Genomic DNA, 13,729 nt, shown 5'->3' on the forward strand with positions numbered 1-13,729 from the left:
CATGTTGTAAAAGGTAATCCGAAGTTCAAAGACACTGTACAGGTTGATGATGTGTCCAAAAATGCTGTTAGGGTCAAGGGATGTGAATGGTGGAATAAAAACAGAGTACATAAAATTGTTAACAATAGTGAAAAGGAGAGTGTGTATGGTACAAACAAATAACTCGAAGGTTTTGGTATGTCTGATGCCAGTATGCAAAGTAATACTGAGGAGGACACTCCTCACGTTGTTTTGCGCAGCAGCAAGAGGGTTGTTGCCAAACCACTCAAATTTCTTGATGTATAGAGTGTCCTTAGTGTCCAAGTTTTTTTTCGTTTAGAGATTTTTAGATGATATATACATTTTCTTTCTATTTAATTGTTCTTTTCCCAATTGGTTAATTGGGACTGTTGGTTTAATTAAAATGTTTATAAAAGGAGGGAAATGTGTTGTGATGTCATGTATTCAACATTCCTGTTCATCTCGTATTGGAGTGTGGAATGCATGTACATCATGTCCCGAAGATTCCATGAAAAGTCAGTTGCCGTCAGGAAGCTGATGAGGGTTGACGAATAATCTACTCTCTCCTACAAACTCTTCTGTTCCTGTGTTTTCATTGACTCCACACAGCAGTTGGTACTTTATGCTTTTAGGTGCTATTTTACACTTACTTCTTTACAAAATCATAACTCGGTTCTACTAATTGGATTTTTGTCATGTTGGTCTTGCTTTATTTATTACATTATGCTCTATTCTTCTAACTTGGTATTGGATATTTTTGTGTGTTGTTTTCACTGTTTTACTGCTTGTAGTGTTCCACAAATACTTTACACAGTGCCTCTAAGTTAAACCTGGCTGCTCTGTGACAAGCTACAAGGGGGTGGAGCACAGGTTAATTTGGGATTTGCTTGTTCCTTACTCTTACACGATTTGTGGTTGATGCTTGATCACGGCTCAAAACCTAGTCAACCAGTACTTCAATTTCTGAAAGTCATAAAGTACAATTGAATACATAATTACCGCTGGCAAAGCAAAATGCTATCACTCCTAAGGGAGACTAATAAGGATTATTGTAGTGCATATCTTCTATCCCCACAGATGGTGTGGGTGGATCACCACTCCACCAACAGAGAGTCACCCAAAAAGCCAAAAGGGACAGGGTAAATTGGAACTAAAACACTCAAAAATCCCATTTGCACTGTGTATGAATTCATAAATCTATCATCAGAGTGGACTGAATCAGAAAAGGCTAAAAAAAATATTGTCTTAAAAAACTTACCAACACCAAAACACTTGCTTACTACTGTAATCTGTGAAATTTCATGTGACAAAATAACCGCATACAAGCTTTAGCACTGTGCATTAACAATTCATCCATCAAAGCCTACAGCCTTTAATATATGCTTTTCACATTAAGTAGATCAGACCTTGGTGCTTTGCCGTGATGTTTCATTATAAACATATCAAACCTAGGAAATATGTTATTACTTTCCTCATTGAGCCGATGAAGTCTTTGCCCTTAAATATTGGCTTTATAATAATAATAATAATAATATAAACTTTATTCGGATTATTACAATCCATAAAAGCATTACAGTTAAAAATCTTCAGTGAGATCTGATTCACCAATTAATTTAACGACAGCAAAAAGAAATTACAGTGCTATTATAATTTAAAGGTTTTTCCGATGTCTATATATACATTTTAGAAAATTCAGGACATGGTAACATGTGGCTTCGGTGTCCAAAAGCTGCAAACTCAACATGGCTGCTCTGCATTGTCTAAGACCCCAAGTTTTTAGAAGGGTCAATAGCCAAAGTTTACGGTTTATTGGCTTTATACTTTACCCAACATAGGCCCCATCGAGAACATGTAAACTGCCAACCATCATACATACAGTTGTAAAAGTACATAAATTATTAAAAAATACAGATGGCAAAACAATATACAATACCTCTCAGCAGGGCCTAACAAGAATCATCAAAGTGAAAACGTCCGGGTTTGTCAGAGTGGAAACCCAATGCCAAAACCCTTGCCTATTGCAGCAAGCAGTGCGATTACATATAAAATGGTATCTGTATATGGCCTAAGATGTGATAAAGTGTGACAATAACGGATAAGGAGTACTGGCTTTAACATATTTTTTCACAACTAATGAGCTAAACCAACTGCATTAGTCATAATGTTTAATAAATAAACAGGCCACACCTAATCTAACTTTTCCAGTGCAGCAAACAACACATAAAGCTTGTTATCATAGCCAACTCAGACCTACAGTTTTGAGCATAAGCTTTTGCATGAGGCAGCCATCAGGCACACAGTTAGAAAGGTGTACACAATTACAGTCGGCTGATTCTGAAGGTGCAAACCTTTTATGTTGAGGTTTGTCACAGTGGGTGACCAACACAAAAACCATTGGCTACTGAGGTAAGCTATAACAAAATACTTATCTGAAGTCTTTAATATAGCCTTATAGCCCGCCGTATCAGGCAATGCCGGCTATTAAAGGCCCGCTCCAGCGTTAAATGCCCGAGCCGAAGGTGAAGGACTTTAACAAGGGAGCAGGACTTTAACCGCTGGTATAGCCCACCTACGAAGGGCTATAAGGCTATTAGAACATTCTGCCACTAGAGGGCAGAATGTTCTAACAAAATAAACACAGGCTTTAGGGAGCACAAGGGTATTGAAATTCCCTCAGGCTCCCCGAAGCCTTTGGTCACAGCCACAGCTGTGAACAAAGAAGCATTGGAATGTTGGAGCTCCAGGCTTATACCAGCCGTTATAAGCCCAGAGCTACTCCATTGTTTTCAATGAAGCTTCCAACATTCCAATTTTTTAATATAGCCTTATAGCCCGCCGTAGCGGGCTATACCGGCTATTAAAGGCCTGCTGAATCGTTAAAGGCCCGAGCCGAAGGCGAGGGACTTTAACGAAACAGCTGGACTTTAATAGCCGGTATAGCCCTGCTACGAAGTCCTATAAGGCTATTAGAACCTTCTGCCACTAGAGGGCAGAATGTTCTAACAAATTAAACAAAGGGTTCTCGAAGCTCGAGGGCATATAAATCCCCTCGAACTTCGAGATGCCTTTGTAGAACATTGGAATGTTGCTCTGCGGAGCTTTACCGGCCCGTAAAAGCAGGGAGCACTCCATTGTCTGCAATGGAGCTCCCAACATTCCAATGTTCTAATATATAGCAATAACAACCCATGCTTAAATGCCTATTGACTTTAACATGCTTTTACAATAAATACATGAGACCTAGTTCTTTTATCAAATCATTTAATAATGTACAGATCAGGTCTACAGCCATGAACATTAGCTTGCCCCCATAATCAACTCAATCCTCCTGTATTGAGTATAAACTTTGCTACAAGCTAAAAAGTGCAATGTGAGCAGTCTTTTTAGTGGAAGTAAATACATTTGGCACAATCAAATCCTATACACAGGATAGCCAACATGCGGGTGGAGCTAAGCTCCTCTCAAAATAAAACTCTGAATGCTCCTTATTGTTAATCACATAAAGTAATGTGACAGTTGCACTTTCAAGCCAGACCTAAAGTCTACACTGATTAGTGTAGCCCTGGGCTGTCAAACATAATCCTGAAGATCTGTACTCTAAAGTTAATTACTGCACTCGTCCCATCTACGCTGCTGCCAGAGAAAAGCATTGCAAGTTATAGAAATTGTTCTTTTATATTTGTCAAGGTTTAATTTTTTCTTTCAAGTATTTGCATTCTTTTGCTCTATGTAAATGTAGTTTTAAAATGTTATATCAAGGCTCCACCAACCTTTCAACATGTAAACCACATTACAACACCTACCAACCACATACAGGCTGAACACTTTAGAAATGAAGTTACACACCAAACAAAAACATTTTGTAACTGAAACTCTGTAACATTTTATTTTGCCAACATATGCACGAGTAAGATCGACACCTTGTAACCTTAACTCAATATCCAAAATGCTATGATAATTTTGTACTAATCCGTTAAACAGATACAAAACAGATACATTAGGTAGGTGAAAGACGTATTTCTTTAGATATTATTTTCACTTGTAAAAACAATGAAGAATAATTACTCAAATATTTATTTTCTGTGACACATAGTGTGCTAAGAATAATTTGCCAAAATTAACTTTGTTCGCCATGATGTCTTCGTATGCCTATTTCTCTAATCACAAGTATTTCCTACACTGATTTAAAATAACTTATTAAACTCGCTAACTACTTTTACCCAGTGTTTAAAAAATGTTACATATTTATACCTTGGATTTATGCATTACCCTAACAAGTGTTAGTAAAGTCAACACAATGTCAATTTTTCTCTTATTTGTGGGTGTAATGTCCTAGAAAAGCTTGTGTATCTATACAAGAAGTGGTGAACGCATGCACTCAACATTCTTCTATCTTTTGCCCTCATTCCTTTTCAGCGTACAGAGCTGGCCTGCCATCATAGCAGCAGGACCCATGGTGAAACTCCAGATCCTGGCTTGCAAGGCAGATGCAAGACCTGCTGACAACCAGCAAGGAGGAGGAACCATCAACTAGGAGGACAGGTGTGCCTGCCCGAAACACACATGTTCATCCATGAAAATACTCCAGGCCAAGGCTATTGATCCCATTATGAGGGTAAAGCAGTTAGAAACCACCAGCCAGGAAGAGGACCACAAGGGAGGCTGCTTTTGATCTGGTCAAAGACCTCTCTCTGGTGTCTAAACAAAAGGTCCCATCATTATCTGGGCTGCACCTCCTTGACGTCAGAGGCGTCCATAAAGACAGCTGTGCCCTGCTCATCCTCTGCTACTCTTTTACCATAGATGCCCACCCAGAACAGTCACAGAAACATTGGAGGGACACTTTTGCCCCTGACATCATTGAGCCCTCACGTGTTTCCCACTCCCTTCCACTGGTTACGTCACTGTTGGCCCATAGGTGATATTCAGGTGACAATCTCTCAGGATGTGGAGAAGGCATCATACTGGTCTAATTGACGTTTATTTTTTATGGCTGCTGAGAATAAACAGCGAAGAGGAGACTGCATAATCTTCACCTCTGTATCCTTGATATAGTAACAAAATCTTCCTCAGGAATGCTATAAAAACGTTGATTATTTCCAACAGATTTACATCATCAACATTTACAATGTCAACAAATAACTGGTAATGCACTTTATTTCAGATTAGTTTTAATTTCAACGTAACCAAGAAATATTTATAATTAATTTACATGTTTAATTAAAATACTTGTATTACAGAATGTTACAATGTAATAATTTCCCCTATACTTTCCCTTCACAACCGTGCCCGAGTTTTACACCTAGATGTGTTAAGCTTCTAGTAGCAGCTTTACTCTCTTGTTGTAGGTGTCCCCACCACCTGATTTATTAGACGAAGACATGTACACCTACACCTATCTGTAGATGTACATTCATAAACAGTGAACAGTGAAAATGTGCAGAGTTACATCTAGGTGTGGTAATAAATACACACATTAGTAAATATACACGTATATACCTCTACATTTTCAAGACGATGCATTATACAAAATTGCACAAAATACATTTTTTAATATGGTTTGCAGAAATCTGCTAGCAAACAAGTTGCTAGGTGGCCCTTCACCAGAGATACCCTAAACTATGAAGAAAATGAGTTATCTCATTCTGTGACCCCAAAAATGCCATATCAGCAGTGGTGATGGAGACAACCAAGAACACAGCTAAGCAGATTTCACATTTCACGTTGTAGGGCAAATATATGAGGCCAGGTTTTTGTCTGATGAGGAGTGTGGATCAATTGCTGAGTTATGAGCATACACCTTGGCACTCTTCCTTCACAAGGCCATTAGACCAACAAGATAGCTCATTTACACAGCCTCGGTGTAATGTACTCAATTACCAAGTCGCGAGGTATGACATAGGATTCTTCAAGAATGTATTTGATACTCCCAAACGGTACAGCCTTCAATGCGCTTATCTCTCATCAGAAGTGCTTCTGCCATCCTTATATGGGTCATCAAAGCTTTTGGCCTGCTACACATTAAACCACATTCCCTGTCAATCAACCACGAATGTTGAGTCTGCAAATTTTGCTGACAGACAAAGCTCATGCAAAACTATTCAGCATGCAATACTGAAGTAACACCACTCTAAGTATTGAGCATAGGCCACCCTCTAGGAGGATGTGGCAGTGAAACTCTACTAACTCATTAGGAACAATTGCCAGACGCTACAACACTTTTGTAGGAGACAGGGATCTTTTTCCCACTGTTTGCATCTTCTAACATACAGGTCCATGCCAGCCTGGAAGGAATTGCAGTGAGCCAGGAACAACGAACAGTGGTGACAAAGAGGTCACTTCACTGTATACAAGGTGTCATCAGCTGAAGATTTTGCCCCAGTGCCTTATATATGCCAGTGCACAGAACCACCTGGTTGCTTACTCATTTAAACTTGCCTCGATGCTAAAAATCAATTAAGCACTCAAAAACAGGCTACTGACCTTTTCTTACATTGTTGTTAATTCAAGGAAGGGGGAGGAGGTAGACTCACCTCTTTCTTCAGCAGGAACCTGTAGCATAGTATTTACTGATGAGCGAGCAGGTCTGTGTACTAATCTATCACAACGTTCCTCTAGTTTTAGTGGCTCTTGTTTCCCACACCACTATCCCTGCTCTTTCATACGTTTTCTTTAAGTTCGCTTCTAGTGTGGTCCTTGACACAGGAGGAGCTGTGTGGTGTCCCGCCTGTGGGAATGGAAGGTGCTGGGGTATTATCATAGCAAGGAATACTTTATCTCATCAAATCCCTTTTCCTTGAAAATTTCCTTATTTGCTAAAAACGTGTATATTTGGATATGGTATAACCTATAGCGTTTTTACAAATAAAACTTCAAATGTGTGGGAGTTCTTTCTTTCAAATACATGTATGTGTTAATTTATTTTTATTTAGTTTTATTTGAAAAGTTTTATATAGCACTGGCTAGACCCGGATGAATCAGAGCGCTTTACATGAGTTGCAGGTTACATAGTTACATCACTTAAATCAGAGTCAGAGGGGGAGGAGGAGGGAGAGGGAGGAATACACAAGGGGGAAATGAGGAAAACAATGTCAGATGTCCGACTGGGTAGGTGACGGCCAAGGGGGTGAAACCAGGGCCAGACTCCTCTTTAGCTGCCTGTGACAGCTCCACCGGGCATCGGCCAAGGTTGCTCGTGCATCGAGGTGAGTACAAACAGTTTTGACGCCCATGGGGCGTCTTCAAAGGTCCAATAGAAGTTCAGAGGAACGTTATTTATGAGTTATATATAGTGCTGGCTAGACCCGTAGGTATCAGAGCACTTTACATTAGTCTACACAATGTTACAGAGAATGAAAACAAATACACATTACGTCAAAAATTAAGCAACAAATTGGGAGAGGAAAGAAAGGTGAGACAAATAGAAAGGGGGCAGGGGGAAGTGTGAAGGGCGAGGATGAGGGAAAAGACTATAGAAGAGACGAAAAGATGGCAGGAGAGACGAAAGTAAGTCTGCCCAAAGACCGACTGGGTAGGTGGCATCCGAGGAGAGAATCCACAGCCCATCACCCCAATAGCTAAACAGGTAGCTCCATCAGGCATCAGTCAGATAGCTAGGTCTCAACTGACGAAGGAAAGTTCACAGAAGAATGTCCAGTTGATAGATAGGGTGGAAACTATGAGCAAGGACGGGTGAGGGCAAAAGTCAATAGCAGGAAAGAGGAGAAGAGTAGGGAGGAGCGGGTAGGTGGTTTGGTGAAGAGGAGAAGGGAGAAAGGTCCAGTAGAGAGACGCAGGAGAGTTTGCCCAAAGACTGGCTGGGTAGGTGATGGTCAAGGAGGGAAATCCATAGTCCACCTCCCCTTTAGCTCGCGAGGTAGCTCCACCGGGCATCAGTCAAAATGTCTAGGTCTCAGCTGCCGATGGAAAGATCTCCGAGTCAAGTCTTAAGGAGGGTGAGCAGGAGCAGGGTCGGGTGAGGGCTGATCCAGAACAGGAGGATGACCAATGATTTTAGACACAATTGCAGTTATGTACTCCCACGTGTTCCAAAAGCATCATAATGCAGTGTTGCAAATCAAACAGTACATGTAAAATATAGACACAATCGTAGACAGGATTCAAATTACCTGGTACAATTAGTTAGAGATGGTTATGCTATTTTACTAAAAGAGTTTAAATATTTTGTAGTGATGTTTAGTTCACAAAAAATGTAATTGATTGGTTTGGTAGGTACAAATAGCAACGTGCAACAACATGTTCTAACCATTGTGTGAATATGTGATTTACTGTAAATACAAATGAAAATGCATTACATTACAAGTGACCTCAGAGGCATTCAACTAAGCTCTATGATAGTGGATGTAATTGACATATATTTTGTGAGCACAAGATGACAGATCTACTATGCTGTACATCCACTGAAAACACAGGCCCACATTATGAGTGGCCCTTTGTTTTTCCGAACCCTACGCAAATTCCTGTTTGCATGGGAAACGGAAGAGCAGGGTTTGTGTAAATTACTACACCCCCTCAATTTACCTACACAAAATGCTCAGTAAAATACTAGTAAATGCGGATGTGGCACATAAAACACCACATTTTTACATGCTACACCTCATTTTAAAAGGCAAAACGTGTACTAGGTGTTAATTATCACAACTGTTATATTGGGATCCCCGTGGTATCGGACATTCAAAGGTGTGTAAATTATCACATATTCCAAGAGACACTTATAATGAGGGTCTTACTGTACTCGAACATTATAGTAGGAGTGTTTGCACAGACCATGTAAAATATATTTTCTGAATGTTTTTGTATTCATTTCAAAAACAGATTATTCACTTATGTTTAAGAGGAAGCAGAACTTAACTGTGTAAACTGAAACTCGTGGTGTGCTTTAACGGAAAACCATATCCACAAGTGATTTAACGCATTAAAGACCTTGTGTGTATGTCTTTCATGTGAGCAAATATGTGAAATCCACATAAACAACAAACAAGTAATATTTCATCACTCTACAAAAAAATTCCGTAATACCAGAAACATTTTACTTTGGCATTAATAAAATAGCAGCTTGCTTAATGCCCTTTCATCCTCAACACATGACTGATTCAGGCTCTGAAAAACTAATTATGATCCTTATTAAATGACTGCAGAACAACGCAGTTACTGCAGTCTGCAAATTATTAAGAATCCCACACGGGTGCCATCAAAATTACTGCTTGACAAAACAACTTTGGGGTTTATTTACAAGTTACTTGCGCCGCCGGTGCATCACTTTTTCTCATATGAAAAAGTGGCGCACTGGCGGCGCAAGGGGCTTGTAAATAAGCCCCTTTGTGCACTTCAAATACCACATGCTGGGTGGGAAGTCAAGCTATGCCAACAGGGTATTAGTGCATTTTTATCATCGTGTGTAAGCCAATTTCTAAGACATTAGAGCAAAACTACTGTCACCCCAGGGTGTGTTACGTAGTGGTGGGAAAAAAAGGATGTCTTCCCTTGAGTAGCTTTGATGGGAGAAATAAAACTCCCTGGTATCACTGTGGCATTTTGAAGCAGCTCACAAACTACTTAAAATGCTTGCCTGGGACAAAATGGGAAACATAAGAGATCTTCATGATCCCCCTCCCCCCAAAAAATGTCCAGCATTAAAAATTATTAAGATTTGCTATTGAATGGGATGGATGTGGTTTCCTTGACATATTTCCTTCTTGCTCGTGACTAATTTTGACATGCTTCTTGTGACGTTAAAATCATTCTAAGTTTTGATTTGACATTAGGTGATAAACACATGTACTTGGACCATCTACCACCTGTTATTAAACACAGGCATGGACGGGAGGCAGAGACTTGTCTCTGATAATAGGATTGGTTAATGCAGAACCCTAAAGATTCGTCACTTTATATCATCACTGCACCATGCGCCAACACCAGTGGTGCAATTGCAGGCACCTGCAGAACTATGTTCACTGCTAGCCAAATAAGAAGTGTCCAGAACCAGAGGCACTGTCAAAATTACATTTACTATACCAAAATGGACCCCAGGAAAAACACAAAGATTAGAGGAACCCGTCCATCTCTACTGGTCTCCAGCCAATCAAGATCTGATTCCAACATGGCGGAGAGGTGGTCGAGAAGAGCCAAGCCAGGAGTTCATCTTGGTTGTAAGAGCCATAGCAGTTGAGCCTGAAAAATCATTGTTATGCTGTGACAGACCAAGGAGGTGGGGAGGGGGCCATAGAGGGGAGCAGGGGCGAGGCAGCAGCGAATGACACATTGGTGGTGCCCGGATAGGCAAGTAATGAAGGCAATTACAGTAAATGAAATGTATCACTATGCCAGGTCTGGTGACTCAGTGGACTAATGCATCCACTGAAGGAGCCTGTGTTTGACCTTATGGTCACAGGTTCATATTCCAGCAGGTCCACTCAGCCTTTCATCCATCTTAGGTCAATAAAATGAGTACCATTGAGTTGGGTAACAATAAGCATGTTGGTTCCTTCCGACTGTGCCCATACAATGCAGGAGCGATGATCAACCCGATCCACTACCCTTGCCCATAAGCGACCCACTGACCGTAATACAATGAGTCAGCAGAGGGGCAACGGACAGGGGGAGGGAAAAGGGTAGTGACAAATAAGGGATCCCAGGTGTTTCTTCTAAGGATTACTGCAATGACCAGAGTTCTTATCTCCACTTGACTGCACCTACAATAACAGGAATAGTTACAGTCTAACACATATGGTACATACACAACATAGTGCCTCTTAATGTGACCATGCCAGTACAACCCAACACCTCCTTACCCGCAAGCGCTGTATCTGAAGGCTTGTGGAGATCTTCAATCGTCAAGAAGGTAAACAGCCAAAGCAGGGAAAGGGGAGGGGAAGATGGATCGGGAGAAACGCTCTGGAAGTCACAGAGCCTACAATAGAGGAGGAAAAAGTCGTTATAACGACTAAAAAAACCTCCTTCCAGGTTCAGGAATTATACTCAGGGGAAATACGGGGATAAGTGCAGGGAGGAGACGCTGTAAACCGCTAGCTTCCAACGCGGCTTCTGCTGATCACGGAAGCGTCCGAATTTGACCCCACCTCCGCACAACGAGGTGGAAAGGGCAAAAAAGATGCGGAAATGCGTATACCGCGATGCCCAGAGTCAGAATGTATGTGACAGTAATCCAGCCGGACCACTATCTTCAATTCAGGAGAGCGCCGGAGCCCCAGCTACTCCCACAACCCATCCGGGCTAAAAGGCTCAAATTAGACAAAAACAAAAGGGGCACAACAAGGCAAAGGGAAAACACATCCAAGGAAGACGAACAGCAGGAAAATAGGCGAAGGGCAAGGTAAGAAGGGCAGGGAATAAGCAAAGAGCCCAGAAAATGAGTTAACTAGTTCACGAGCCCGTGAACTACCGCCACAAAGTCCCAAAATACAAATACGACGTCTCTAGTCACAAAACCAGGAACCACACGACTAGATAGCAAGCACTGAAGACAGGGAGAAGGCAGCTTATAACTCCCCCCCATCAGGTCACAAGGGCTTTCCAAACATGGCCACAAAAAGAGGACTACGCACGAATCCTAGCAGTACCCCCCCCAACAACCCTCCCCACCGGGCGAGGCTTGGAAGGATGCTGGCGATGGAATAAACGAACCAACCGGGGAGAACGAACCCCTCCAGCCGGTTCCCAGGTACGATCTTCCGGAGCATAACCTTTCCAGTCAACCAGATAAAACAAACGCCCCCTCACTCTTTTGGAATCCAGGATAGCCCGAACCTCGAATTCCTCATGACCATCCACAATCAAAGGGGGAGGTGGGGGTAACACCTGGGTAGAGGGCACATAGGGCTTCAACAAGGACGTGTGAAACACAGGGTGAACCCTATATTCATCGGACAGGTCGAGTTTCATGGCCACGGGATTAATAACCTGCACTATCGGAAAAGGACCCACATATCTAGGCTGTAATTTACGGGACCCACCGAGTCTGAGGTTCCTAGTAGCCAACCATACCTGCTCACTCACATGATAGACAGGAGCTGGTGCCCTGTGTTTATCAGCCTGTTCTTTCATGCAAGCCTTAGCCGCCAGCAACTGTACCCGGGCAACGCCCCAAATATCGCTCAGCCGCTTACACACATCATCTATGGCTGGCACTCGCCCCGTCGGTTGGATGGCCAGGGCCCTAGGATGGTAACCCAGCGAGCAAAAGAAGGGAGTCATACCCAGAGCGGAATGCAAGCTGTTATTGTAAGCAAACTCCGCTATGGGCAGAGCCGTAACCCAATCACACGCCAGGGAAGACACTAAACACCTGAGATATTGCTCCATGGTCTGGTTAGTGCGCTCAGTCTGTCCATCAGATTGCGGATGATAAGCAGAAGACAATCTAATCTCCACCTTTAGCACGGAGCGCAACTCAGTCCAAAAATGGGACACAAACTGAGCCCCCCGATCTGTCACCACCGCAGAGGGCAGCCCATGTATCCGCACGATGGAAGACATAAACACCAAAGCCATCTCTCTGGCCGTCGGGAGCTTGGGAAGCGGGATAAAATGTGACATTTTTGTGAATAGATCAACTACTACAAGAATAGCGGTGAAACCGGAAACAGATGGAAGCTCGGTCACAAAATCCATACTAATGGTATGCCATGGAGCGGGAGGAACCTCCAATGGACGCAACAACCCTGACGGTTTACAACGAGTGGGCTTGCTGATGGCACAAACCGGGCAAGCTGCCACATAACCCTGGATATCCTGAGCCAACGTCTCCCACCAAAACCACCGCATACACATCTCCTTTGTCTTCTGTATCCCAGGATGTGCTGCCAGAGCAGACGAATGACACCACTCCAGAACCATATCTCTCAACGTAGGGGGAACAAACATCCTACCCTCAAAGTACAGCAACCCATCCTGGACCGTAACATGGGGTAATGACAACCATGGGGCCAAATCCACCTGACGTAGCCGATCCCTCACCAATGATGGAAAATCCTCCATAGCCAACACCCCTATAATCCTGTCACCAGGAATCATGGGTCTATCTTCCTTATCCTGTCCCAATTCCTTTGAATCTACGTGGATGCGGGATAGGGCGTCAGATTTAACCTGTTGTGCTGCGGGCCTATACGTGATGACAAAATCAAATTCATTGAAGAATAGTACCCAACGCATCTGGTGAGGTGTCAAAGCACGTGCAGAACGGAAGAACTCCAAGTTTTTGTGATCTGTATAAATCGTGATGGTATGTCGGGCCCCCCACAAATAATGCCTCCATTCCTCAAATGGTAACTTCACTGCCAACAGCTCTCTTTCGGCCACGGTGTAATTGCGCTCCGCTGGCAGCAAGGTCTTAGAGAAATAAGCAATGGGATGCATGCAACCGTTCTCAAGGTCTCTTTGGGACAACACCCCACCCACTGCACACAACGAGGCATCTGTCTCCACAAAAAACGGCAGGGCCGGATCAGGATGAACCAATACAGGCGCCGACGTAAATTTTTCCAACAACCGCTGAAAGGCCTCCTGTGCCTCAGAGGACCAAACAAAAGGAATCCCCTTCCTCAATAATCGAGTTAAGGGAGCCACAATATCAGGAAAATGGGAAATAAAACGCCTATAAAAATTGGCGAATCCCAACAGAACCTGTATGTGTTTGACCGATGTTGGAACAGGCCAGGTGATTATAGCCTCGATCTTTCTTGGATCCATC

The sequence above is a fragment of the Lissotriton helveticus genome, chromosome 4_1 (genome assembly GCF_964261635.1).
Source record: "Lissotriton helveticus chromosome 4_1, aLisHel1.1, whole genome shotgun sequence".
NCBI lineage: Eukaryota > Metazoa > Chordata > Amphibia > Caudata > Salamandridae > Lissotriton > Lissotriton helveticus.